Source organism: Phacochoerus africanus, chromosome 5, assembly GCF_016906955.1.
Source record: "Phacochoerus africanus isolate WHEZ1 chromosome 5, ROS_Pafr_v1, whole genome shotgun sequence".
Lineage (NCBI taxonomy): Eukaryota > Metazoa > Chordata > Mammalia > Artiodactyla > Suidae > Phacochoerus > Phacochoerus africanus.
In genome coordinates this window covers 41,508,933-41,534,396 of record NC_062548.1, presented here as the reverse complement: position 1 = coordinate 41,534,396, position 25,464 = coordinate 41,508,933, and the positions used below count along the sequence as shown (strand labels likewise).

Genomic DNA, 25,464 nt, shown 5'->3' with positions numbered 1-25,464 from the left:
GTAAGAAGCCCAGCAGGGTGGCCCAGGCCAGCGCGCACCCGCTCCCTGCAAGGCGTCCGAGGGGGCTTGGATAACTTTTTGCATCTCTGCCAGGGCTTCCAGATTTCCGAGATCAGATCAGAAGCGGGTCGGGGCAGGAAACGTCCACTTTGCGTTTCTCTAGGGGGTCTGCCCACTCTGAGAGGAAGGGGTGGAGGGGGGCGGTGGTGCTCAAGGAGTGAGTCCGCTTTGGGACAAGGGCTTGGGCGCAATCCCCCGCACTTGCAGCTCTCACGCCTTCCTCCAGGACGCCGAGGCACTGGGTCAGGCGTCCGCCGCCGTCCGCTGGAATCCGGGGCTGCAGGCCCGGCGGCCTCAGCGGTGCTGGCGAGGGGAGGGGGAGGGGGCGCTCCCTCGGGCTCCGGATTATTTTTGGCTCCGCAGCCCCGGCTGCTCGCCGCCTGTCGCGCGCGCTCACACGCACACGCTTTCTCGCTCGCTCCCCCCCCCCACAGAGACACGCGCACACACGCACACACATATGCACACATTTTCTCGCTCGCTCTCTCGCCCTCCTTTGTTTATTTTCTAATCCGTGTTTTTGTTTGAAGATCTCCTCTTCACTCTCTCCCGCCCGCGGGCCGGCGCTCCCGCGGACCAGCTGGGTGCACACCGCTCCCCTCCGTCACCCCAGCCCGCCTCCCGGTCTCCCCGAGCGCGGGGTTTGAAGGTCACCTCCTTTCCAGTCCCTGTGCCAGCCGCGCCGCCACCGCCTCCTCCAGCTGGAGCCCCGGCAGAGGCTGCGCTGCCCTGAAGCGCTTCTCGCGGCGGCGGCGGCGGCGGCGGACGGAGCCCGGGGTCCGCGCCGGGTGGGGAACCCCGAACTCGCGGAGGGGAATCCCTGCCGCTTCACCCCAGCCCCCGGCTGCTCCCGCACTGGGGCGGGGGCGCTCTGCCTGCCCGCGCCATCGGCGGAGGCGGCGGTTGTGGCCAGACCCACGCGTGCGCCTCGGGGACAGGAGGAGCAAGGAGCGAACAGGGCACCCCGCACCTGAGGGGACAGCCGCGCGCCCCGCCCCTGCGTCCGGAACGAGCGAACTCCGAGCCTCCCACCAGGCGGAGCGCGGAGGAGCGGGCTGCGCGCCCGGGGACTGAGGAGCCCTGCGCCTCAGACCCCTTGGCAGTGGCCGTCAGGGCCCGGCTGTCCTGACCCGCGCCGCGCCCAGCCGCCCCCGGCCTGCTGCCCAGGCAGGGGCGCCAGGGCGGGGCTGACCTGCCGGCAAAGTTGCGGACGGCGTGGGAGCAGCCGGCACCCCCTTTCGCCACCTCCAGCTCATGGTGAGTGCGGCTGGGGCTGCAGAGAGCACAGGGGAGTCGGAGGGTCTGGGGTCGAGCGGAAGGCGACCGGAGCCAGGTGCGCCGGGAGTTCTAGGTAAGTCCAGGCGGAGTCACCGCCTCGGTGCCCCACGGACATGGCCAGAGGGTCCCACAGAGGGAAGGATTGGCTCCTCGAGACTGGCTTCCTCTCGGCGCCGGGCTGGGCGCGCTGGCCGGGGAACTTTTTCAGTGTGGTTGGGGAGATCTCTCTGCACGTCGTCTGGGGGGCTGAGATCAGGAGCTCCCCCCACCTGCGTCCTTCCAGAAGCACCCCCTTCCTCGCTTCAAAGCGCCCCTCAGGAGCTCGCAGGCTGCCCCGTTCGTCCTCCTGGGAGCAAGTCCCGGGTGCCAGGAACAGCGGGAATCTGCCTGCGCACTTTGGTGAGGGTTCCTGGTCGGCTGGCAGCGTGCGCCCGGGTCACTGCCTCTCCACTGCCCTTCACGAGGTCTGAGGGAGGAGGTAGTTCGTGGCCTGGGAGGGCGTTTGGAAAGAAGCACCGAGTCCTTTGTGGGAGGCGGGGAAGAAGGGGGTCGCTGAGCACGAGGGACAGTGTCAGTGTTTATGGGCACCGAGAGGGACGCCCAGGACGCCACTGCGTTCGGCCCTGGGGGAGGGCCTGGGGCGAGCCTGAGAACTCAGGACTCGGAACTCCCCCTGCGCTCCTTTTGGTGCCTGAGGGCATCTTCACTCTAGGGAGGAAACCTAGGAGGTAGCAGCTCTCCAGCAGGCCTGGGGGAGCCTCTTATCAGCTCCAGTTTCCCAACTATCCAGGGTTGGAGGCGAGGGAGGGCTTCAGCGGGTCTCAGCTCCCACGTCCCTGATGCCCCGGGAGCCATCAAGGGATCCGCTCCGAGGGACCAGGCCAGCCCGGAAGCTGCCCGCGCGGAAAGGGAGGCGAAGCCCCTGATCCGCCTGGCTCGGGAGCCGCCACCTCCGCTCCCTGCCTCCGGCGGGGAAAGGGAGGCCACTCCGCCCGCCCGGGCTAGGGCAGGGGTGCACCTGCCTGCCCCGGAGCGTTTGGGGCGGGGCTGCTCGAGCGCTTGGAAATCCAAGTCTGGTAGTCCTGGGAATAAGTACCCCACAGCGCATCTTCTCCGTTGAACTTGGAAAGAAGTGTGTGTGTATGTGTGTGGGGGGGTGTCGTGAGATAGCTTTGTCTGAGCTGAAATACAATGCACTGTAACTGGAGTTTTCTTTTATAATAATAATGATGATGGCATATTTTTATTATTTTTTAAAATCGAATGTGCCGAGAGGTTTGGCTTTTTCAGCATAAGTTTAGAACACGCCCCAGCCTGTGATCCCTCCCTGCCCCGTCCTAGTTCATCTACCCTCTGTTTCCCATTTATCTTTGTTACAAAGGGGGAAAGAGAGAGAGAGATGAGAAGGCCTGGATCCTTTCAATTCTTAAGTGACCACAGAGGGGCTGGCTGGAGCCATGGGCAGACTTATTTTTGGCCAAGGTCTTTTTTCTTCAGAGGCAAGGACCTGGGCCCATGAAGGGTAAAGGTGTCCTGGCAGGGGCTTCAAGGGCAAGCAGAGGGGTGGACTCCAGACCTCTGTGCTCTCCAGGGTCTTCTGGGAAGCCCTGGGATCTCGGGGAATCCACTGGGTTTCCCCTAAGTTAACTCCTGGCTGAGTTGGGTTTGGAAGAAACTGGCCTCACCTTTCCTAATTTTTGAAGGTACCACTAGCCTCCAGGGATAAGGCCAGGAAGCAGCACAGGGCCCCTGGCTCTGCCACCTGCTAGCTGTGTAACTAACCTCAGGCAGATGACATCACCTCCCTGTGCCTCAGTTTGTTCACCTGCCCGATGAATGTTACAGGGGTGGTATTGACCTTGGAGGGTTTGGGGGAGAATTAAATAAATGAATAAGCACAGAACAGGGTCTAGCACATGGCAAGTGCCTGGGTGAAGTTAGTTTTTCTTTTTCATTCTTTTTTTTTTTTTTTAAATCAAATCGATTACTCTCTATTTTGAGTCTTATGACACCTGGTGGGATAGAAAAGGGAGGCAGCTTCCCTCACATGCATGCACTTTCTTTTAAACCACAGATCCCATGGAAACCAAAAGGAGGCTGGTTAATCATACTGGGGGATTTCTCGGCGGAAACCTCTGCTCCACTCACTCTCCCCATGGTCTAAGGAGCATCAGTGACACACTGGCCACAGGCTGAGATGTAGGCTGGTTGGTGGCTTTTGACAGCATTTCAACAGGCACCTGTCCTCTGAAATTAAGTTTTTGCCGCCGTTGTGCCTGTTTTCCTTTAGTCCGAAGAAAGTCCTGCTTCCCCTTGGCCTCCTGGGATGAGAGTATCATCTTAGAAAATCTTACTTTCCTAAGAATTCACTGTCTTGAACGTCCACCCCGGGGTCCCAGGGTTTTCCACTCAGAAATGAGCCAAAACGTGGGTCTGAGCAGATTTCTCCTCCTGGAATTGACCCACTCTGCTCTATTTTCTCTCCATGATAATTGATGCTATTTTTTTACCTGCTCCTCTAACGTCTGAGCACAGGCCTCTTCAACATCCTCACGTCTCTGATGACTTTTTTTTTTTTTAAAACAAATTTAGTCTTTTCAGTTCAAGCCGTGCCAAACCATTATATGTTATAAAATTCCTTTCAGATAAGTTTTTTTTTTTTTTTTCGTCTGGAAAATTGGGTCTGCTCTGTATAAACATATCTGACATTTCACCTTTCTAAAAATGAGACCATTTTATTTGCATCCTTTAAGCTGATGTGTGGTGTGATGAACACGTTCCAAGAGGGAAATTGTCTCTGACTCGGAAGATATGTTGGGGACGCGGCAGTTTCCCAGTGGCGTGTGTGAAGGCTGTTGAAATCCAAGTGCATTTGCTCTGAAGGACACAGGGCAGCTCATCTCCCTTTGCCCACCCAGCCTGGGAGCCTCGCATCAAGCAGGGGCCACCAATTACTACCCAGTGAGTGACTTTCCTGAAATCGTCATTTGTCCGTTTCTCTCCCTATTGCCCGAGACATAGCTGTTGTGCCAAAGGCCTGAAACTTGGAGATGATGTTTTTGAAATGCCCTACCTCCATCATTTAAAATCCTGCCTCGAGGCACAAGTATAACTCTTAAAGCTTTAATTAATAATCAGTGAGAGAGCTTCAAAATGAAGGGCCCCCAGCCCCTGGTGTTGCCTTTGATGGAGAATGTGGTTAGACTAGGTGCCCAGGTCTGGGGCGTCCTTAGGCAGAAGACCCCTGGAGTTATAGGGAGAGAGAGCCATCCTCGTGTTTTATATCTGTGGTTGCTCTGGGCACCAGCCTTACCATTGGTCCATCACTGGTCACCAGACGCAAGAGATGCGGGTGACTCTTGCCTGCTGCTATGGAGGGGTGTGTCTGTGGGGTTAGGGTTAGGGTTAGGGGGTGACTAAGGGCTAGGGTTAAGGAGTGACTAAGTGATACATGCTCATCTAGAAACATACACCAGGTCAGATGTTCTGCTTGGGGAACAAGGCCAATGAGAATCTTGCCCTCTTGAAGTTTCTTTGTTTGTGGGGGAAGCCAGACCATAAGCAGGGGATGAAACTACATGTTTATGAGGATAGTGACAAGGGTTGTAGAGATTAGGATGTGACAGTATGACACAGAGCGACTTGGAAGGGCTTTCCAAGGAGGAGAGACATGAGCTGAGATCTCAGTGAAGAGACGTAGTTGGTAGGTATCAAGCGGTCCATTGATCCTGCGTTTATTGAGCCCAAGCACTGTTCAGACACTTAAGATACATGGTGATCCGATGGAACATCCCTTCCAGAGTCGTCTTCCCCATGAAGAGGGTTTCAGAAAGAGGGAACAGAAAGCCCAAAGCCCTGGGGCTGTAACATTGATAACGTTGTATGGATGACCTTGGGGCCTGTGGGCTCCGAGTCCTAGTGAGGAGTCCAGCCATTATCCAGTGAAGCCATCAGAGGATTTAAAGCAGAGATGTGCCATGGTATATTTATGGCCTCCAGGGTGTGGGGAAGACCAGCAGATGTTTTTGAGAAGAGTAAATAAGCAAGCATGGCTTCCTGGCCCGCGCCAGCCTTTGTCTCAAAGTTCCAGTTCATCTCCGAAACCACATTTGGTTTCTGGACTTCCTGGCACTGGAAGGGTAAGCCCTGCAGCATCTAAGGAATTGACCCCCCCCCCACAACCCCCACAGATGCCTCTTGGGGGCTTAGAACAAATTCTTCCATTCAAGACAAGGGGTTGGTTTACAGGGAAAAGGAACCTCAGGTTTCTCATGAATACTCGTCGTGTGTGGCTGGAACGCCAGCGTGTATCCATATACATTATCCTACGTAGTTTTTTCCCTAAACACCCCTTCAAAGCAGCGGCGCGCCCCCACCGCCCCACAACTCGTCCCGGTGGCTTGGCTGACATCCCCCCCAGACCTGTTTCTGATCTCTTCCAGAAGGTTCTTTTTCAGAGTGTGGCTGTGTTCTTCTCCCAGGAGGGGGTGTGGTAATGGCTGTTGCCAGGAAGAAGGGAGTTGCTTCCTGAGGTTGCTGAGCGCCCTGGCGTGGTCCGTCTTTGGAGGCGCTCCTGGCCTCGGAGGGTGGTTAATGATGGTTGATGGAGGATGTGGACATCAGGACAGGGCAATTTTCTTCCCACATTGGACCCTTGGAGCCAATCTGTCTTTATCCACAACCCTGGGACCCTGCCAGCGGCCATCAGAGGCGCTGTGATGATGAGGAGTTATGTATTTTGAACACTTGCTCGAGAACACAGGCCTTGCTCCGTGCTCTGCTTGCGTGGCTGTGTGTCGAGCTGTGTTTTCCTGGCCTGGGATCATCTGCCCTCAGCCCCTTCACTCACCTTGTTGACTCCCTAGCCCTCCCGCTGCTTAGGGAGACCCTCTCGGTCATTCCCTGTATGGATTCCCCATCCTTACAGTCATCGGGGGGCAGCTCTGTTTCCTCCCTTTCGCTCACTCGCTGGATAGTAACGTCAGGTGGGCCGTGCATACACCTGGTTTGGACATCAAGGTATTCCTGGCATCTGGAAGGGTGCTTGGCACAGGGTGGATCCTGGATATGGCGATATTGAGGGATTCCACTGGATCCTTCTACCACACTTGGAAGCGGAGTCTTTCCGTGTCCCCAGTTGGCAGGGGGATGGAGAGCCGTAGGGAGGCAATTCATCTCAGGGCACCAGGGCACCCGGGGGGGGGCAGTGCTGTGCGGTGGGGGTGGAGGTGGTGAACCTGGCTGCTTCGCATCTCTTCCCAGAGCCACTCAAGCTAAAGCTGTTGGAGGCACCAAGTTGGTCACAGCATCTCATGCCGTTGTATATGACTGGCCTGTGTGGGGGTCTGCCTGGATATAACCTAGCTTTTGTTCTGTTCTTTGTCACCTGGGGATCCTCGGGCCCCTGGCTCTGGGCTCACGCTCTGAGTGTGATTTTTCAGGGAGTGCGAGGCCCCCTGTCTGGCTGCGGGGTGCCATCCTCTCAAGGCTCACCCTGCTCTGATAACCTCAGAGTGCAGTTTGCACACCCAGGCTCACTCCCTTGAAGCACCCTCCTCTGAATCTGCTCCCTTTTCCTTTTCCTGAGAACAAAATTAGACTTTGCCAGCATAATAAATCGACGTGTGCCATCACTTTGGTCATGGCTAGGTCTGTCTGTCTTTCCTCAAGATGTTTCTTTTCTGTGAACTTTAGCAAAGAGAGAGTCAGCAATGAGGGCGTGGATGTAGGCTTTTGAAATTGTCTTCTTGGTGTCATCCTCTGTTCTCCAAGATCTACAGCATTTGTAGGGCGGGCCTTCTTGCATGAGCATGGGAAAGAAGGCTGGGCACTCATCATTGTGTTAACACTTTCTCACAAACTTTATTCCGATCCCATTTTACCGATGGGACTACTGAGGCTCAAAGACTAAGTTGCAGACCCAAGTGGCTTCTCTCTTCTGCCCTGTGCTGAGGAGGCATGTCCGGTCCTGAGGGGCAAAGCAGAGGAACCTCCACAAGACATGCAGGAGGTAGGAGGTAACCCAGGGTGATGGTTAGGGTTCAGAATCAGACTGTCCGGCTTCAGATCCCATCTCCATCCCTTACCAGCTCCATGCCCTTTGGTCTTCCTTAACTCATTTGAGCCTTACTCTCCCGTTTGGAGATAAGGATTCTATGGTGCAGGGTCAGTCTGATAATGAATCAGCACCGTAAATTATTTTAGCAAAGTGCCTGGCACACAGTGTGTGTTCACCAGCGGTCTTTACTATGATAATAGTAACAATTCTTATTACTGTTTTGTCATAATTATATCATGGTTGTTGTTGTTGCTGCTAGAATTTCAGAGTCCCTTGAGGCAGCAGACTGGCCCCAGGATGTGAGTCCTACACTTTCCTCTTGGCTGTAACCAAGATGATAAATTGAGAGCGAAGGGGAAAGGACCCAGCAAGGCTGCAAGGGAGGTGACAGGCCCGTGTCTCTATATGGAGTTCTGCCTGCCGAGGACTGCTGACAGCGGCCATATGCACGGGCTCTGATTGATTGGCAGAGAGAAACACTAATATATTAGACTTGTTATGAAAAGTGACAGAGCAGGGAATCGAGAGGCTGATTCAGCATCAGCAGCCCTGGCTGGATCCTGCTGCCACTCTCTGGGTGTTTGTTTCCCACAGGGCAAACCCTCCATCTCAACCCCGGGATCATTGCCTATGTTCTAGACTGAGTCTCTCATGGATGCCCTGGGCCTGAGCTGCTTCTTCTGGGGTCTTTCTAAAGGGAAGGCTGGCCTGTGGCATGGCTCACTGTCGCAGCATCATGCAAAACATACCTTTTCCTCGGGCAGCCTTAGAAAGTTGGGTCCTGGTCAGGCCGCTGCTGATTGCAAAGGCTGATCAGAAGGTGGAAATGACACACGGGGAGATGCCCAAAGGAGAGGAAAAAAGTCCGCATTTGCCCGAGTTGGGAAATTTCAGGAGCTTCCTTGGGGAGACTAATGAGGGGTATTGCTACTTTTCTGTAGAACATGAAATGCTTCATTGGCAGGGTTCTTGTTTCTAATTGGGGGAGTTTGGCCAGTCTGAATTATAGTGGGTAGGATGCTGGCTAAATATGGAGAAAACCCCTTGCCTTTCAAGATGATGGCACGTTGACCTAAGCTCGTGGAGTTCTTTTGGAGTCAGGAAAGCTTTGAGAAGACCAAGCTCCCTGAGAACCATGACACAAGCTTTGGATCCAGGCACACCTAACTTTTGAGTCCAGACTCTGCACTTTCCAGCTGTGTGACCTTGGGCAAGTTATTGAAGGTCTCTGAGCTCTCTTTCCCTATCAAAGGACGAATGATTCTGCCTCTCTCACCAACGATTGATTCTCCAGAGTGAGGTAAGTTAAGAACTAACACATAGGAGTTCTCTTGTGGTGCAGTGGTTGAGGATCTGGCATCACCGTAGCTGCTTATGTCCCTGTTGTTGGAGGCCCAGGTTCCATCCCAGGCCTGGGAACTTCTTGCTCCCCCACCCCATCCCCCCAAAAAGAGCTGACACAGAGACTTCTGAGCCTATTTTCTCTTCATCCATTTATTTACCTTGTAATATTCAGACAAGAACCCTTGTACTCCAAGACTCTTTGAAACAAAAGTTTCTGTAGTTAAGGTGCCTATGGTTTTTAAAAAGATACTTTGTTTTCGAGTGAACTTTGTTTTGCACATGAAACTTGCATAGGTTTAGTTTGGGTGGACTTACAGTCACCTTTGAAAATACGTCATGAGGACAAGGAACCCAGGACCCCACAAAATTCAGTTCTACTCTGCTCTGCTTTGCTGCTGTCAGCTGCCAATGAGAGATAAGAAAGCCATTTGATGTCGTATTTTGAAAAAAATAGATATTCTGTATACACACAGAGAAAGAATAGACTATTTAGACCAGAGTTTGAGAGTGGTTACAGCTGAGTCTAAAACTTGTGCAAAGAACAAAATATTGTGGGAAACAAATAAGGGGGAACCAAGAAAGATAACAGGCTCTGGAGAATTCACACTCGCTGCTGGTATTTGCTGTGATGACACCTAAGGGCTCTGTTCACTGTCCCTGTGTTATCTCCGGTCTCAGGATCAGAAAAAGTTCCTTCTTTTCAGAGGTATTTATTGGTATATAAATACCAGACATTCTAAATGGAACAAATGATCATGTTCCCTTTTCACAAAGCCTGCCAGGAAGCTCAGAGCTGATTTTTACAGTCCAGTAAAGGACTGTATGGGATTTGCCAGCATAGATTTTACATATTGATCTCACTGTTGACTCCATTTTGCCTTTAACATTCACCTTTTGTTGTAATATATGTGGCTCATTTCATTTTTTTTTAAGAAAAATTTATCCTTGCTAAGGTACCTAAAATAAATATACATAAGATAGGTAGGCGTTCCTGTTGTGGCTCAGCAGGTTAAGAACCCAACATGGTGTCCAGAGGGACGCGGGTTTGATCCCTGGCCTCGCTCAGTGGGTTAAGGATCCAGCATTGCTGCAAGCTGCAGTGTAGATCACAGATGGGGCTGTGATGGATCTGGCATTGTGGCTGTGGCCTCGGCTGCAGCTCTGATTGGACCCCTAGCCTGGCAACTTCCATATGCCACAGGGGTGGCCGTAAAAAAAAAAAAAAAAGGTGGTGGTTGGGAGGCACAGATGAATAGGTTGTAGCGCTTTAAAAACACCAGGAATTCCCAGAAAATAGGACAGCATAGGGCAGTGGTAGGTATCCTGAGCTAGACCCGGAGCAAAGGAGTGTCATTTTGAGTCCCAGCAGAGCAAATGGGCACTCTTATTTTTTTTTTTTTTTGGTCTTTTTGCCATTTCTTGGGCTGCTCCCGCAGCATATGGAGGTTCCCAGGCTAGGGGTCCAATCAGAGCTGTTGCCGCCAGCCTACGCCAGAGCCACAGCAATGCGAGATCCGAGCCGTGTCTGTGACCTACACCACAGCTCACAGCAGCACTGGATCCTTAAGCCACTGTGCAAGGGCAGGGATCGAACCCGCAACCTCATGGTTCCTAGTCGGATTTGTTAACCACTGTGCCATGATGGGAACTCCGGCACTCTTATTTTCATTCATTTTTTTCTTAAAAAAAAATTTCCTCCACGTGTGTTATTTATGGCATGTAGGATTGCTTTTCTGGGGTCACTCATTGCCTTTCTCATGTATTCAGTCAACGTTTTAGACCCAAGCTCGGTTGTAGGCTTCGTGGTGCTGGCATGGTACACTGACCAGTGATTGGGACCAACAAGATCTCAGCCTCCTGAAGCTTATTCTCCAGTGGGAGAGACCACACAAGCCATGAAAATACACACATAGATCTGTTATATTGTTTTGTTTTTTGTTTTGTTTTGTTTTTGTCTTTTTAGGGCCGAACCCACGACATAAGGACATACCCGGGCTAGGGTAGGGACGTACCCTACACCACAGCCACAGCAACACCAGATCTGAGCTGCATCTGCAACCTGCACCACAGCTTATGGCAATACCAGAACCTTAACCCAACGAGTGAGGCTAGGGATCGAACCTGCATCCTCATGGCTGCTAGTCAGATTCGTTTCCACTGAGCCACGTCGGGAACTCCCCGTTACATTAAGTATTAAGATGGAAACAAAACTGTGCACTAAGGGACTAAATAGGTGAATGGCCGTGTTGAGCGGGACGGAGTGGGGAGCTCTCTCCAAGGAGAGGCTTGTAGGCGCCGTTTAAGCTGAGACTTGGAGAGTGACAAGGATCAAGTTCTGCCACACGTGGTGGAAGGAGGTCAGGAGGCTGTGGTGGCTGCAGGCACCCATGTGTGTGACCCTGGGCCAGGGTGGGGGGCAGGGGGGGCGCTCTGCACGCCCTGAAGACTGTACAGCCGCCCCCCCCGCCCCGCCAGTGCCTGGAGTAGCGGGAGCCAGTGTGTCCATGCGGCTGGAGGAGCTGCAGAGGCCACAGCACGCAGCCTGTGCTTGAGGCCCGCGTTCCTTTGGAAATGGGCCAGGTCTTTGCTTGCACTGTCATTTCTGGGCATGTTGCTCATGAGAGGAGCTCCTGGGAGCACCTTTGGGGGAATGGGGACGTGGGAATGTGTGTGAGTGCGTGTGTGTGTGTTGTGCACGCCAGTGTGCACTGTGTGCATGTTTGTGTGTGTGTGCATGTGTGTGCACGTGCATTATGTGCGTGACTATGAGTATGCGTGTATGCATTGTGTGTATGTGTGTGCATGTGAATATGGTGCATGTGTGTGTGTGCGTGACACGGGAGGCAGAGAGGGCACAGAGGCTGGCCCCATGGTGGTTTCGTGGGCTCTGACTTCAGGCCCCGGGAGGATGAGGAGTGCCGGGGAGGTGGGTTCTGCCTGTTATGCACCCAGGGTGTCTTTCCGTTTAGGTTCACGTCCCGCTACTGTAGCCGCTATTGCGAAGGTGCATTCAGTGAGTGACCGCAGCGTGGGAGATGGAGCCAGACCCCAACTCCATGAATACACCTTCGTAACGTCCCTAAAGAGAAACCAGAGTTTCCTTCTTCCCCTTAGGCCACCCCTAAATTGCCACCTCAGTGGCTCCATGTCCCTATCAGGGATTTAAAAATAACTGGGGAACGCTTTTGAGCCTCAGCATTCTGGATTTTGCTTTCAATGCCTTTTTTTTGGTTTTGGTTGGATGGTTGGTTGGGGTTTTGGGGTTTTTTTGTTCTTTTATAGCACAGCAGAGGCCCTTTTGCCGCTTGCCCTAAGTCATGGCTTTGGGTGCCCTCCCTTTTCACTCCTGGTTTGGGTTTTGCCGCCTGCCTTGCCAGCCTTGCCAGCAGGAATGTTCTGATTTCTGTTCCGTGTTCTCCCAGCGTAGTTAGAGGCCTGTTACCCTGTGTTCATCATTTCCAGACAAGGATTGGTGGAATTCCCATTTATAGTAACAAAATCAAGGGGAAACAGCTAGCAGAATTTAATTTGTCTCCATCCTACCTCTTCTACTTATTACAAAAAATAAAATAAAATTATTAACTCCCTGGAGTTCCAGATTGCTTTACCGAAAGAGGGGAGGGGAACCACTCCAGGAGGAAGAGGCTCTTGGGCTTTCATCCTTAACGATCTTCTCTGTAGATAATTTTAGGGAGTATTTTGGAGAATATTAATTTTGCTCGGCCACGGATGGGCCTCAGCTCACGAGAATGAGTGGAGAGCAGTGTCTGGAACAGTCGCCTGTCTTCAAAAAGTTTATGAAATGCCAGCAGATGTCACTGTGCCCTTGCCATTTTAGTATTTTTCCCCTTACAACTTTTGTTAAAAGCAACGCTAATTATTTTCCGTCGTAAAACAAAAACAAACACAACAAAGCAAAAGCATGTTCTCCCACAGTCATCAATTAAGAGATCACGAAGCAACATCTTTTTAAGGTCTCGGGGGAGACCAACAGAACGCATTTCCTAAGGTGAATCCTCTGTATCACCTGTGTAATATAATTGTCTTTTTCCCAGAATAGTGGCTTCAGATTTCAAAGCCTAGTGCCAGTTTTATTTTTTTTTTTCCCCTCCTTCCCTCTAAGCTATTGTTCGCCAGCTAATAATAGCCCAGGAACCAGCTCAGCTTTTGAGAACCAAGTGGCTCTGCTAATTGATACAGCGCTTCATCTGAGAGCTGGAGTTTGCAGAGGAGCTGGCGAAGGGGGAGGCTGGGGGTACCCGTGTCCTGACCTGTCTGAGTTCTAATGAGAACCTCTCACACTTTTCCCTGTTGTCCTGAGCACAACACAGGGCCTGCCGATAGTCTTCTTCTTTTTGGATGAAAAATGGGGGGCATCTCTACAGAAAAGCATTCGACCCAAGTATTTAAAAATTAATCATTTTCCGCAAGGGCTGATTTGCCAGTATTTACAAAAGACAAGCATAGAAGAAGCCAGTTTCGAGGCAGGGGATGACGGATTTGACAAGGCACAGTGGCTGCTTCACTGTATTTATTTAATTGTTTAGATTACAATGGTACAATACTAAAAAAAAAAGAAAAAAAAGGTAAGAGTATGCCTGGAAAAATATATTTCTCTTCCACTTACCTCCCAGCTCACCAGAGACGCTACTCTCATGCATCTTGTCATAGATTTAATATGCACAGACGTTCCCACTGGTCTCACATAGGCTATGCAGAGTTCCACTCACTCCTCATTTTGTTTAAAAATTTAAGAATATATTGGGAGTTCCCGTCATGGCGCAGTGGTTAACAAATCTGACTAGGAACCATGAGGTTTCAGGTTCGGTCCCTGGCCTTGCTCAGCGGATTAAGGATCCGGCGTTGCCGTGAGCTGTGGTGCGGGTTACAGATGCGGCTTGGATCCTGCATTGCTGTGGCTCTGGTGTAGGCCGGCGGCTACAGCTCTGATTAGACCCCTAGCCTGGGAACCTCCATATGCCGCGGGAGTGGCCCAAGAAATGGCAAAAAGACAAAAAAAAAAGGAATATATTTATGTTTTGAAAATTATTCCATATCCAAACATCTATCCACTTTTTCATGGGTGTATAGTCATCCATGGCTCCCACTTCATTTGGTTAGCTCCTTTGATGGAAAGTTATGTCCTTTCTGGTATTTTGCTCGCACAGGGCGGGCCTTGAATACCCTTGACCAGCTTTTTCTCACGTGTAAGTTTGTAGGATGAATGCCTGGAGATGGAGTGGCTGGGCCAGGGGAGATGGGCCTGGCATTTTCACAGCCACCTCTCACTGAAGGCTTTGGCGGGCACGTGCCCTGGCACCTCGGTGGGTGACAGAGTTGCAAATGGAGCCACATCACGGTTCTGGTTCTGGTTTGGTGGCCATGGTGCAGGTGCACACATGGGGCCGAGGCACATTGTTTGCCTGTGGGCGCATTTTGCAGTTCTTGTCATTCCGGTTTCGGCTAACCCTGTCCATCGGCCACGTACTCTGCCAAGCAAGAGCTTTCATTCCGTTTTCACCTGTTGTCCTGTGGAGCAGACCTCAGAGATGGGGACGTGGGGACCGAAAGATAGAGAGCGAGGGAGAGGAGAGAGAGGAGGTGTCAAGTGCTTCACTTAGGGTCTCAGGACTGGCGGGGAGGGACTCACACGTCCTGCTGTAATCCCCAGATGTGCTTTGAACAGCAGCGATCAGTACTTTTGCGTTGCATCAGGATTTAGCATCAACGCTCTTGCATTATTGGCATTTGGATGGGAGAGCGTCCTGGCGCTGCGGGAGGCTGTCCTGTATGTCGTCGGATGGTTGTAGCAGCATCCCCCGTCTCTGCCTACCAGATGCCGGTAGCACCCCCATTCTTGGGCCATGACTACCAGAGGTGTTCCCCCAGTTGGAAACCAGTGATGCAGACACAGAGCACATGTGCTGTGGGGACACAGACTGTCACCCAGGACATGGCTTTGAGGAGGCTGATGGCAGGGGTCTTCCTTAAACTTGACCTTGCTCAGGGACACCCGCTTGGTTCTGCCCAAGGGTGGGGGCAGCTGGGCTCCTTCCCGCAAACTCCAGTCCAGGAAGGCACAGGAGGGGGTGCTCAGGCCACTCACAGTCAATGCTCCCCGACACGACTTGGTCTTTTAGCCTGTCGTTTAGAAACGTCCATGAAAAATTGCCTGGTAAAATGGACTTCTAAAAAATCATGTTCTCAAGGACAGCCCAGCTTATATATTATGCAGGCTTCCCGTTCATGCATTTTCATTCAGTGCTCGGTAATGCCCGACATCAAAACGGCAGGTGCCAGGCCCGCGTGCCACCACCTCCCTCTTCCGCGACGTGGCGGACACTGATAATCAAACCCCCTCCCCCGCTCAGAGATGCCTCCTTAGAATCCTCAATACATCCCTTTAGGCATCTCCTCTCGGCCAATTGGAATGACTATGTGGAATGAAATGTATTTGCCATCCCTATTACACGGTGCCTTTTTGGCCGAGAAGAAGGATTATGCCGACAGAGGCAGGCTTATCATGAGGCATTAGCTTATTTTTCAGTGACTCCAAGAAAAGGGCCTGATGGATATGAGGCAATGTCGATTCTTACGGCATTGGGAATGAATATCCTCTTTCTTAGCAATAATTGGACCCTTGGGAACACGGGGATGTCAGGGGTATTTTTACATATGCTCCCCTCTTGCAGGCTGTTGTTTGTATTGTATTGTCCCTCCCTCGCCAAAAATAACCCCCTCCTTTTAAAGCTCCACGAGGCCGCCAGCCGAGGGTGAAAGGAGACGCTTTGTATACAATGGAGCCGAGACAATTCCCTTAGCAAAGGACATTCAGAAGCTGTGGGATATTATTGGAACTGTGTCACTTCTCAGCATGGGGCCTGTGAGGAAACTTTAAAAGAGAAAAGGAACTGGACTATCCAAGACTTTGCAAAAGTCGGGTCTGATTTCTAAAGGCCCCAAGGCTTGCCCTGGGACAGCAGGTGTGGCTAAGACAGCAAGAGGCTTTGAGCTAGTAGCTTGTAGCTGTCCCTTCTAGCATCATGTTTGATTCCCTTTTTGCCTTTTTTGAAGACGGGAGGTGGGGGGCTGGGGGGATGTTCCCACAGGATTGTTTGCATAAATTTAGTAATTTGACTAACCTACATGCAAATATCCATGGCTGAAATAGTTTTGAACTAGTGTCCTGTTTCTCTTCCTAGGGAGCCAGGTGAAAGGAACCCTGGAAAGACAGCCCTCGGTCAGAGGGCACCTGTCTCCTTCTTTGGGGTGGATAGCAATGCTTTGCCTTCTCCACTTTCAGATAGTCTCTGTGATATAGGCGCTGTAAGACGCGTTATCGTCTCATCGTTCCTCTTCTAAGAAAGGAATTCTCACCTTGGAGGCCACCGGTGGACCCATGGACTTCAGGGGCTTAACTGAAATGATACTCAAAATTATAAGAACAGGGAGTTCCTGTTGTGGCTTAGTGGGGTACACACCCGACTAGTATGCATGAGGATGTGGGTTCCATCCCTAGCCTCACTCAGTGGGTTAAGGATCCGGTGTTGCCATGAGCTGTGGTGTAGGTCACAGATGTGTTTCGGATCCAGTACTGCTGTGGCTGTGGTGTAGGCTGGCAGCTGCAGCTCTGATTCAACCCCTCGCCTGGGAACATCCATATGCTGCAGGTGCAGCCCTTAAAAAAAATTGTAAGAACAACTTTTTACTTGGGTGTTAAGTCCATAGCCTTTTTTTTTTTTTCTTTTTAACTCAGATTTTCAGAGAATTTTCAGCCAAAAATCCCGTTAATGCTGAGGTGTTAACCAAAACAACAGTAAGAATCATAGGATTTCCCACCGTGGTACAGTGGTTGACGAATCCGACTGAGAACCATGAGGATGTGGGTTCCATCCCTAGCCTCACTCAGTGGGTTCAGGATCCGACGTTGTTATGAGCTGTGGTGTAGGTCACAGACGTAGCTCGGATCTGGTGTTGCTGTGGCTCTGTCGTAGGCAGGTGGCTACAGCTCCATGTAGACCCTAGCCTGTGAACCTCCATATGCTGCGGGAGCAGCCCTAGAAAAGACAAAAAAAGCAAAACAAAAACAAAAAACCAATAAGAATCACAATAACAATGTCAGGAAATACTTAATTGCATGCCCCTGGGCTCAGCACTTTGATGATAACTGAAATCAGAAAGTCCTTCCTGAAAATTCCAGGAGGTCAAGCCACCAGCATGGGCGTTTGCAACATTTCTACTCAAGTTCTCCACAACTGGACTTCTTAGTCCAAGGCAGACTTATAGTCCCCAGTAAACTCTAGTAATAATGCATGTTTATTTCAATACTACAAGCTCGATAAAACACTACCTTTAGATAGCCATTGGTCATTCATAAAAATAAATAAATAAATAAAAAGTTTAGCAAATTGTACTTTCATGATGCAAAGTACCAAGGAGAAGACTTGCATTTTGGCTCCTCAGTGGCCCATCACGAGGACTTTCTGGGCTGATAGACTGGATGGACCATCATACATCCCTCCTCTGGGAGACTGGGGATGGTGGGAGCAGAGGAGGGTCTGCCGTTGGATCTTCCTTTACCTGATAGCCTCATTTTTAACAGAGTGACTCTAAAAACCATGTCTTCTAACCTTTTTTGTTTTATGAATTATCACCAGGCTTGAGATGTGTGCACACGTGCACACACACACACACACACATACACAAACACACTCTACAAATAAGTATAGTCCACTGCTTATGTGAACAGATGTGTGTGGACTATACAGATTGGCCTGCACTGGTCATTTGTGTATGTCAGTATTCCCATCGGCCCAATTTTGTTTAATTTATTTTAGTTTGTTTTTTTTTTGGTCTTTTTTCCTTTTAGGGCTGCACCAGCACCAGCGGCATATGGAGGTTCCCAGGCTAGGGGTCGAATGGGAGCTACAGCTGCTGGCCTACACCATAGCTCATGGCAACACCGGATCCTGAAGCAACAGAGTGAAGCCAGGGATCAAACCCACAACCTCCTGGTTCCTAGTCGGCTTTCTTTCCATTGCGCCACGATGGGAACTCCCCATCTACCCAGTTTTAGCTGATCACTCATAAATAAAATTTAGTGGTCTTTCAAAACTTCTTCATCGGCCAGTGTATTTTGAGAGAAGTTCATTAGCTTTATCCTTGTGGGGGCAATGTATCTATTTCCGAGACACCTAGTAGGGACTTTTGTGACCCACTATTTTATGAGGCAAAATAAATTAACTGAAAGGAAACCCATTTTGTTGGCTTTAGAGCTCTGGTTTTTGACTTGGGCGAATTCTGCAGAAAAGCTAAGCAGAATTCTTTACCACCTGGGATTAGATATTTCCTTATCCTCCAACGCGGAAGTCCTACTCGACCGACCCTGTACATTTGAATGGCTGTGATTTTCAGCTTGCACAGATTCTGCTGGACCCTGGCCCAGCGGTGTCTTTGATTTTCTGTGCATCAGTTTCTATATGTGGACAGGCAGCCTGATACCACATACCAGGGAGTGTTCTCTACTCCTTCCATGCATCCTGGTTTGCAAAAAAATAAAATATGCTGAATCCCGCAGAAAGTTTCCACTTCCCAGACCAAGCTGTGTGCATAGCAGGGAGGAGAGACCAGATGGCCAGTGGGTTGAAATCAGCAGAGAGCCAGCTGGATGCATGAGAGGGCATTTCCTCCCCCTGGAACCCAGTCAGGGCAGGTCCTGGCACTCTGAGCAGGACAAGAGGCATCAATGTCAAGATCTCTGTCTGGCTCCCAGGACCCTTGGACAAATAGGAGTTGGATTGGAAGCTGGCAGAAGAGCTGAGGACAGCTCTCAGTTTCCTGCCTGTTTGGAAAAAAAAAAAAATGCAGTGTGACAGAAGGTTTGCGGGTAAAATGCTGATGAACAGGAAGTAACCATATTTCCCTGTGTTAGCAGCAGCTCGGAGACTGAAGTTCTAGAATGAGGGCACATGATTTGGGCAGTTTGAGATCCCAAAGGGAGGAATTTTTTTTTCCATAGAAAGTGAAACTTTTTAGGGGGTTCCCTGGTGGCTCAGCAGGTTAAGAATCTGGCATTGTCACTGCTGTGCCACAGGTTCAACCCTGGGCCTGGGAACTTCTGCATGCTGTGGGTGTGGCCAAAAAAAAAAAAAAAGAAATGAACCCTTGACCCCTAAATAGTTAAGCACCTCTTAGACGGTTTGCTTCTGCCCCTGTGATTCCTGATCCCCAGGGTTGACAGGGGGACTTGTTCAGTTGTTTTGAGGAAAGCTGTAGACTTTTCACATTCTCTCATCTGTAATGACATATTTCAGAGTGTTTTTAAAATTCCTCCCTTTTTTGGTGAACGGGTCGGTTGTCTATTGCTACAGAAACAATTAATCCCAAACTTGGCAGCTTCAAGCAATAAGCACGTGGCACGGCATGCAGTTTCTGCAGGTCAGAATTCAGGGTGCAGCTCAGCTGGGTGATTCTGCCTCAGAGTCTCTTAGGCGGTTTCGGTCAAGTTGTTGGTGGAGGCTGTCATTATCTGAAGGTCGAAGTGGGGCAGAAGGACCTGTTTCCATGTTCCCACGTCTTTGCTAGCAGGTCTTCATTCTCTGATGATTTATTAGAAAGAGGCGTCCTTGCCTTGTCACGTGTGCATCTTTGTAGAGTTGCTTATGACAGCTTCCAATAGAGAAAGGGGGGGTGTGTGTGTATGTGTGTGTGTGTTTGTGTGTCTGTCTGTCTGTCTGTGAGAGGAAGGGAAGGGGCAATGGAGGGAGAGAGAGAGAGCACACGAACACGAGTGAGCATGAGATCAAGAAGTCCCAGTGATTTTTTGGGTACATGTGGTACGATTTTTTGGTACAGATTCTCCTGTTATTAACATCTTGCCTTAATGTGGTGCCTTTGTCACACTTCGTGAACCTAGACCAATTCATTTTTATTAACGAAAGTCCACAACTTACCTTAGAGTTCACCTTTTGTGCTGTACAATTCTGCGGGTTTTACAGTTTGTTTCTTTGTTTTTCCTTTTTAGGGTCACACATGGAAGTTCCCAGGCTGGGGGTTGAATCGGAGCTACAGCTTCCAGCCTACGCCACAGTTGCAGCAACTCGGGATCCAAGCCACATCTGCGACCTACACCATAGCTCATGGCAACACTGGATCCTTAACCCACGGAGCGAGGCCAGGGATTGAACCCGCAACCTCATGGTTACGAGTTGGATTCGTTTCCGCTGTGCCACAATGGGAACTTCTCTGTGGGTTTTCTTTTCCAATTTTTTTTTTTACTATGGCAAGGAACACATGACATAAAATTTACTGTTTTAACCCTGTTAGGGGGAGGTGGTATGCAGTTCAGTCATATTAAGTCTATTCATGTGGCTGTGTGAAACCATTACCACCATCTTTATCCATGGCTCTTTTCATCTGGCAGAAAGGAAACTCTAGGAGTTCCCTGGTGGCGCAGCAGATTAAGGACCTAGCATTGTCACTGCCGTGTCTCTGGTTAAAACTGTGGTGTGGGCTCCTCCCTGACCCAGGAATTTCCACATACCATGGGTGTAGCCAACCCCCCCCCAAACAACCTGAAACTCTGTATCTATTAAACAGCAACTTTCTTTTCCTCCCCCCACCCCCACAACCATCCTTCTACTTTCTGTCTCTGATTTTAACTCCTTAGAGCACCGGATATAAAGCATCATACAGTATTTGTCTTTCTGTGACTGGATTATTAGTATTATTTTTTTGCTTTTTAGGGCTGTACTTGCAACACATGGAGTTCCGCAGGCTAGGGGTCAAATTGGAGCTATAGCTGCCAGCCTACGCCAGACACAGCCACGCCAGATCTGAGCTGTGTCTGCAACCTACACCACAGCTCATGGCAACACTGGATCCTTAAGCCACAGAGCAAGGCCAGGGATGGAGCCTGCATCCTCATGGATACTAGTCAGATTCATTAACTGCTGAACCACAATGGGAACTCCTGGATTATTTTACGTAGCAGTATCCTCAGGCTTCATTGATGTGTTGTAGCTTGTGTCAAGTTTCTTTTTTTTAGGGCTGAATAATATGCTGTTGTATGTAGATGCCATACAACATGTAGAATATTGTTCACCCATTGATGGAAACTTGAGTTGCTTCTGTGTTTGGCTGCTGTGACTGTTCTCTTAAATTGACAAATGTATCACGTCATGTATCTTACACCACAGAGAATAGCTGCACTGCCCTGGAAGTCCCCCATGCTTCGTCCTGCCCCCCCCCCAACCCCTGGAAGGCACTATCTTTTTTTACTGCTTTGCCTTTTCCAGAATGTTCCGCCGTGGGAAGCGTACAGTATGCACCCTCGTAGTCTTTATGACCTAGTCTCCAAGTCCTCAGCATTATTTCTGCCTTTTTCTATTTGTTGGAAGCCAGTCCAGCCCACGCTCAGGGGGAAGGTCATTACGCCCCACCATTTAACGTGGGGAAGAAAGATCACTAAATTGGTAGACAGGTTTTTTTGTTTTTTTTTTTTTGCAGAAATTGACATTTTGTTGGAGTGCAGTTGACTTCCCATGTTGTGTGAGTTTCAGGGCACGGTGAAGCATATCCGTTATATGTATGCGCACATCCATTCTTTTTCAGATGCTTTTCCCACGTAGGTTCTTGCAGAGTATTGCGTAGATTTCCTTCTGCTACACAGTAGGTCCTTGTTTTTAAGACAGATTTTTAAAGCCCCCAGGTTAAGAAGTTGAGACTGGACGTGCCAGTGTTCCATGGGCATCTGCTGTGTGCTGGGCACGGCCTTGGTGTTTTGTGTGCACTATCCATCTAACCCTGGTACGGATGCCATGAGGTCGCTCGCTGGGCTGTTTCTCAGTTTTCCAGATGACAGGATGTGACCTTCCCAGGTTGCACATCTTATAAGTGGCAAAGCCAGAACTCATACTCAGGTCTGCCTGAAACCGAAGGCTGCATTTCAAAACGATATCATGTTGCCTCCCCTCGATCTTGGGAGACATCTAGATCCGAGGCTTAGATGTGGGAGACACAGCTTGATCACACAGTCAGGAGATGCCAGAGGGTGATGCCAGGCATCTTGAGTTGCCCCTGAAAAGGCTATGTGACCTTTTGCAGGCTCTAGGGGACAATGCTCTTCCTTGCTTTCTCTGTCTTCTGGAAGCTGTCTGCCTTCCTTGGCTTGTGGCTCTTCCTCCTTCTTCCAAGCTGATCACCTTGCCTCGGACTCTCTTCTGCCTTCTCCTTCCACCTGTAAGGACCCTCATGAGCATGCTGGGCCCACCCAGACAATTGGGAGTTGTCTTCCTACCTTCAGATCGGCTGTTGAGCCATTTGAATTCAACCTACAGACTTGATGCACTTCATTCACAAACTTAATTGACAGGTTTTCAGAGATTCCCGGGAATGGCGGGGGTGGGGGGGGTGCATGGCCCCTGAAGGGGCCATTATTCTGTCCATAGTCCATCTGCTCTTTCTCCAGGAAGTTGATAAACAGGAACTACATTTACAGCTCCTTTGCCCTTGAATGTGGGGGGGAGTGTTGGCTGGAGGTTGGAGGGAGGGAGCTGAGTGCATTGGAGGCATTTTGGGTCCCGGTGCCCTTCGTGATGTCTAGAGGGCACTGCTTTCCCTGCCCGCCTCCCAGCAGCCCCCTTTCCTACTGGGGCCACGCTGCTCCTAATTTGGGGTACACATCCTGTCTGGTACCCCTGCATTCTGCCCACACCTTTGAAAATAGCACCTGGGTAAGTAAACTCTCCTTAAATAATCTGAATTTGAGTGTGCCATCTGTTTCCTAGGGATAACTTGACTGATACAGTGGCTAAGGATATTCATCTTTAAAATAAACAACAAAAAAATTGGGTGTCTTAAATTAGGGCAGGTTGACTCTTTGAAAGCATGCTACTTGACCCCTTGATAGAGCTGTCATGTGGAGCCAGAAACCCAATTACTTTTCCACGTCGAGGCAGTGCTTTTGGCCTGCTTCACCAGGAGCCTCCTTAGAAGGTTGGACATCCTCGCGTTGAGTCTTTTCCGGCGTCTAGGTTACAACAGGTGAGGAGCCCAAGGCGCTCCCCCACTCATGGTGGGTTATTGTCCCTGTCTTAGAAGATCCGATGCACGTAAAAAAAAAATAATAAAAAAAAATAAAAACAAAACAAAAAAACACTTTTTTTTTAATAGCCAAACAATTCCACAGGTGAGCTAATGAGCTAATTACAGATAGCAGTTTCCAAACATTAGCGTGCCACAGGTAAACAGCATCTGCCTTTGAGGAAGGTGTGAAATTTTAAAAAGGTGTGAAGTTATGGGTAATATCTGAAGATGCTCGTGTACTTCAGGTGGTTCCCTTTCCTTATTCTGGAGAAATATTATGAAATATCTGTATGTGCATTTCCCTATGAGAACCGTGAGAACTCAGTAACACACACTAAGCCCCTCCCTTGGTCTAAGTCACAAGCCCGAAGTTGCTTCTCTCTTCTGGGGCATCGTGTGAGCCTGGGTCTGCTCCAGGGTACACAGAGCTGGGGTTTTGTCACTGTTCCTCGTGTTTCTGCATCATCTTTCTTTCAGTTTTGGAATAATGGTCCCTCTGCTGTCACAGACACAGAGTTTGCAAAATTTCGAGATGCTTGTCTTTATGCTCCATCAGTGGTTCTAACTATTGTTTGCGTATTAAGATACTTGAGAGAGCCTTAAAGGCATCCATGATGGCCAGCCAGAGGCCCCAGAGACTCAAATTTAATTGGTCCAGGATGGGGCTTCTAATAAGCATCAGGGCTCATAGCAATGGAACCAAAATAAAGCTTCTCAAATTTTGATGGGCATGCAGATCACCGGAGAATCTTGTTAAAATGCAAATGTTGATTCAGTAAGTCTGGGGTGGGGCCTGAGATTCTGAAATTCTAATAAACTCCTGAGTAACGCTGATGCTGCTGATGTCAGAACATCCTTTGAGGAGTAAGGAGGCTGGGCATTTGGAGGGTGACAGATCACTTCTTAGGATGGCTGAACGTTCATGTTTGGGTCTTTGGTGGCTTGAGTCAAGGTTCCACGTTCTCTAAGGGTCAGGAAACTGTAGGTTAACTTGAGTTTTATGGTTATAAACTCAGTGGACTCTTCGATGGTTTTCTAACACAGCCAAGCCTCTCATATCCGTCCATCCATTTATTCACTTTTTGTTCATTCAGTGAATATGTATTAGACACTCTTCATACACTAGGCATTTTTTAATGGCTAAACATAATTCAATGCAAAAGATAAATGGGCTTCTTGCCCTTGGAGATTCCAGTGAAGGGAGTGGCAAGAGATATTTCAGGAGTAAATAGGAGTCAACAAGAGAAGTACAGGTGATATAAGCACTATGCACTAAATAAAACTTGGGGGTTCCCACTGTGGCTCAGTGGAAACGAACATGACTAGTGTCCATGAGGTTGCAGGTTTGATCCCTGTCCTCGCTCAGTGGATTAAGGATCCAGTGTTGCCATGAGCTGTGGGGTAGGTCACAGACATGGCTCAGATCTGGCATGGCTGTGGCTGTGGTGTAGGCCGGCAGCTGCAGCTCCGATTCAACCCCTAGCCTGGGAACCTCCACACGCTGCAGGGGCGGCCCTAAAAAGACGTAAATAAAATAAAACAAAACAAAGCTTGCTGCACGAGGGAGTATCCTTTTGTGGAGGATGGGCGTATAGTTTGATTCACTACCGTAGGTGGGAAGTTTCTCGGCAGAGGTGGCATTTTGGCTGTGACATGAAGGCTGAGAATAAGGCAGGCAGAGGCTCCAGGGAACACCTTTCCAGGAAAAGAGAAAAGCGGGGGCAAAGGCCCTGAGAGTAGAAATGAGATTGATTGATTGGGGAGCAGAAAGGGGGTCCGTGTATCCTTGGTGCAGTGAGTGAGGGGGTGAATGAAATGAAGAGGTTGGACAGACAAGACCGCGCAGGGGATTGCACCCTAGACGAGGGCTTGGAGCTCCTCCCTAAGTACCTAGGGAAACCGCTGGAGAGGTCTCAGCAAGGAGGAAATAGCTTCTGACTTATGTGTTAAAAGGATCCCTTTGGTTGCTATGTGACAGATGTGTCAAGAGCAGAGACACAGGGGAACTGGTGAGTAGACTCAGAGTAGCCCAAAGTTAGAGGTGTTGGTGGCCAGTCCAAGAAGAATGGCCATCGGATGGATAACATTCGGTGATCACATCGACAGATGGAGGAGTGAAGGGAAGGGAGGAAGAAGGGGGGACTCCCAGCTGGTGGTTACCTGGCAGTGACTTGAAGATGGAGAAGACCAGCAGAGGAGCCAGTCCATCTGTTGGGCCTTTCAAGACTCAAGATCTCCATTTTGGACAAGCTTGAGATGCCCAGGAAACTTTCAAGTATGGATTGAAGAACAGAGTTTATACCCAAGTCTAGAGATCAAGGAAGAAGTCCAGTCTAAAGATAGAATTTAAAGATAGAATTTGGTGGGAGGGGGCATTCACACTTTATCACATTAAAAGTCAACTTGTTGGGAGTTCCTACTGTGGCTCTGCGGTAATGAGCCCGGCTAGTATCCACGAGGACTTGGGTTTGATCCCTGGCCTCCCGCAGGCAGTTAAGGATCTATCAATGCCGTGAGCTGTGGTGTGGGTCGCAGACGTGGCTCAGATCCCATGTTGCTGTGGCTGTGGTGTAGACTGGCAGCCGTAGCTCCAATTGGACTCCTGGCCTGGGAACCTTCATATGCCGCGGGCATAAGCC

At 50.0% G+C, this 25,464-nt stretch overlaps 1 protein-coding gene across 2 annotated transcripts in view; it reads left to right on the top strand.

The window, feature by feature from the left end:
• Positions 1–548: 548 nt before the first annotated feature.
• Positions 549–25,464, top strand: part of RBFOX1 (RNA binding fox-1 homolog 1) — a 1,607,565-nt gene continuing 1,582,649 nt past the window's right edge. For both annotated transcript variants that reach the window (XM_047780555.1, XM_047780550.1), the window contains exon 1: positions 549–1,411. The gene's annotated coding sequence lies outside the window, so the exon portion shown is untranslated. The remainder of the gene's footprint in view (positions 1,412–25,464) is intronic.